The sequence below is a fragment of the Nelumbo lutea genome, chromosome 6, assembly GCF_056320005.1.
Source record: "Nelumbo lutea isolate HS-2025 chromosome 6, American lotus-T2T, whole genome shotgun sequence".
NCBI lineage: Eukaryota > Viridiplantae > Streptophyta > Magnoliopsida > Proteales > Nelumbonaceae > Nelumbo > Nelumbo lutea.
The window spans coordinates 15,901,955-15,905,569 of record NC_142689.1 but is presented as its reverse complement, the minus strand read 5'-3'; the positions used below and the strand labels follow the sequence as shown (position 1 = coordinate 15,905,569).

At 39.0% G+C, this 3,615-nt stretch overlaps 1 pseudogene; it reads left to right on the top strand.

Moving 5' to 3' along the window:
- Positions 1-1,302: 1,302 nt before the first annotated feature.
- Positions 1,303-2,390, top strand: LOC148847575 (NDR1/HIN1-like protein 1 pseudogene; annotated as a pseudogene).
- The last annotated feature ends 1,225 nt before the right edge of the window (positions 2,391-3,615 follow it).

Here is a 3,615-nt window from a genome sequence, read left to right as displayed (position 1 = left end):
AAATTTTGAATTTCTTTTATTAGGTCGGGCTTCGGGCTTTTTATCAAGGCCGGGCTCGGGCCCAAGTTGTAGGCCTATTGTCGGGCTAGGCTTGGGCTCGGGCCTAACATTTTTCTGTTAATAAAGAGTAAAAGCCCGGCTCGAGCCCATCCCCGGCTCGGCCCATGAACAGGTCTAGGTTCAATGTAAAACGTCATTGATATACTTTTACACCAATTCCAAACACAACCTAATGAGTCATTTGCAATTCCTTTCCTATGGATTTTTGTGTTTTTAAGAGTTTGAAACATGGTTTTTAAAACCGACCCAAAGACTGAATTGGTCAGGGGTCTGGTTATCGGGTCGAACAGTTTGACCTTTCAAACCGAATGGTCGACCCATTCTAACAAAAAAACTAAAGAAAAAGTAAAAACAGTCAAAACCATTCAAACGGTTAACCACCTGGATCAATGGTTTGCTTATCAAAATCAACGATTTTTGAAAAAGTTCTGATTTTGGGGAAAATCAAAATCGATCATCTGACCTGTTCTCGATTGACCATCCGGTCCGATCCGATTTTAAAAACCATGGTTTCTTCATTTAATATCTTTCATTTAACTTTTATCTTTCTACACATAATATCTTTCATTTAACAATCATATAGGTCATGATAGACTAGGATGCTTATCAAATAGTTTATATCTTTAAAAACAAAACCCCAAAATCTCATTATATTTTTTAACCATTTAATCTGTTCTAAGATATTCCTAAAAAGACCCCAAAACTCGTTATATTTGTGATACACAACATGCCAATCATCTCATTGGTAAGATTTACTCATTATTGCAAAGGAGATTTGGGATCGAATTTTAGCTACACTTTGAACTTAGGGTTTTTTATTAATCGGATTTACTGACCACAAGGTTTACAATACATTGCTGGTCACACTCATCCCATTGCATATTAAGAATAAGAGTAATGTAAAGTACAACTAGTGTTACTGATGTTCCACATGTACGGCTGAGTGAACATGAAATTGATTATTATTCATAATATCAGGTAGTTAGTGATCGATTTTTATATGTTTATAAGCTTTAATGAAAATTAGATTTCCTTTGTTTTTTATTTTCGGATGCTTGGAAACACACTACCCGCATTTTGTGCTAGCCCATTTCGTTTTATCAAAATATAATTATTATTGTTTTCCAAAATTAGATCGTACTTCATTCCCGCTCAGACGAGACCATTTATCACCGTCAGATTGATTTATCATCTAAGAGTCTCCTTAAATAATTTACAGAGTTTTTATTTTATTTTGTTTATTTTTATCCTTCACTAGAACGGGTTGACGCCTTCCGTCGACCCTCCCTCGAAACAAATGTCTCTTTCTTTCGTTCTTTCTATATATCTGCCGGCACGAGATACGGATTAGTTCATTGCCTCCGATTGATTCAGAGCGATTTTCCTGCAATCTGAGAAAGAAACAGGCGAGCGAAGATGTCGTTGAAACAGGATTGTGGTCAACACCACCATCACAACTGGAAGAAGCTATTTTCCCGGCGAGTATTCGTCGTGATTTTCGCATTCGTCATTGCGATTCTGTTCGCCATCTTCCTTGTATGGGCGATCCTCCGACCCTCCAAGCCCCAGTTCACACTGCAAGACGCTACCGTGTACCAGTTAAATATCACCGACGGGAATTCTCTCACCTCAAGCTTTCAAGTCACAGTCTCATCGAGGAATCCCAACGGCAATATCGGGATCTACTACGACAGACTCGATGTGTACGCGACGTACGGTAATCAGCAGATCACCCTCCCGACTAGATTGCCGCCCACCTACCAGGGTCACAAAGACATCAACGTCTGGTCTCCGTTCGTCTACGGCATGTCTGTGCCGATTGCGCCTTACCTCGCCGCCTCATTTTATCAGCAGCATAATTTCGGGACCGTCTTCATCAAAATCAAGATTAATGGAAACATCAGGTGGAAGGTGGGTACTTGGATCTCCGGGGGCTATCATATCTACGTCAACTGTCCGGCTTACATCACCTTTGGCAGTCGGAACACAGGGATTCCCGTCGGAACGGCCTTCAAGTACCAGCTGGTACAATCCTGCGGCGTCGATGTCTGAACTCTCAACTCTGAAGCAAGCTATCGCCGCTAGTAACTTCACTCTCCGCCTCTCTCCTCATGACGCCGTTAGTTGTTAGTTTTTTTTTTTTTTTTCTCTTTTAAAGTGTGCTTCAGAATGAAATTTCACTCCATGTGATCGCAAAAGAGGTAATTTTGGGTTGTAATTGTACATTTCAATAAAAAGAAAGGCAAGCAAAAGAAGCAAAAATTTCAAGGGTTGTTATATTATTAATCAAATAGAAGAAAATTTCCATTGAAATATTATTAGAAAGAAAATTCCTTTGGCTTTTCTAATCATATTATGTTGCTGCTCATCGCTCATTTATTACTGTTTCGTTTACTGTGTAAATTTCGTATGCACTGGTCTATTATTGGAGAGAGTGCAAATAGGCATAGGTTGAGTGTAAATTTTGGTTTACCTTTGCTTTAGATTTCATCCTTGTTTGTAAGAAGTAGAATACAAGATGAAAGGCTTATTTGTTTGGGGTGAGGTAAAAAACAAGATGATGCAATCCCCACTTTATATGTGAGAATTGAGGCGAGAGGAAACTTTGTATCAGGTAGGAACATAAATTATTGTTGAAAACAAATGGTAATGGTACTCAAGAAAACAAATGGTAGTGGGCTTAGTACAAAGTTTGTCTCCAATTCGGCAATTCAGATTTTCACTACAAATAAACAAAACCTTAATTTCATAAATGCTGCTTCATGGTTCTACTTTTACTTTTTTTTTTTTTTTTTCTCTCAAGATGTATCACTTTCGCATAGAGGCCCATCAAAACCCTTGTTGATTTTTTCTAACAAAGAGAACTTTTTTTTCTCCACTCAAAGGAGCTACACAAATGGGGCTAGCCCCATCCCCAACCTAGGTGCAGGTAGGATCCTAGGTCTCCGCTACAACCAGCAGGAGACCTTTCTAATCAACCTGTTGGTACTTTGTTTTTGTAAGGAGAATTTAGGTGGGATTTTTTTTTTTTTCTTTTCAAGGGGCTACACAACCATCCCCGAACACATAAACCCCCCTAGCCCAGGTAGAAGTGGGATTTTATCTCCAAATCCCTGCAACAACCAGCAGGAAACCTTTTTTATCCCAAAAATTTACTCCAGGTGGAGGGGCAGCCACCTAAGAATTTTATTGATCAGCCATTATCAAAAGGAAATTGAATTACTGGGAGGACGTAACCTTTCTTGCCCCAAAACCCAAACAAGAAAAGCATTTTCTTCCATACTCAGCCCTGCCCAATAGCATTAAAAAAACAAAACAAAGAAAAATGCACCTGTCTTCATTCACGAAATTCAAGAGATCCTAGGAAGATCCTGAGAAGAGTGAAACAATCATAGACCTTACCAACCAGCTAATCGGCACCTTGTGACATAAGATAAGTTTGGCGACCCTTTCTTTGTGTTTTATAAGATTTTTCTAAATTATATCCAAGTCACTTGGGAATTGGGACATATATTGTCTGCCACACTGTATAATGGGCTAGGCAACCAATCATGA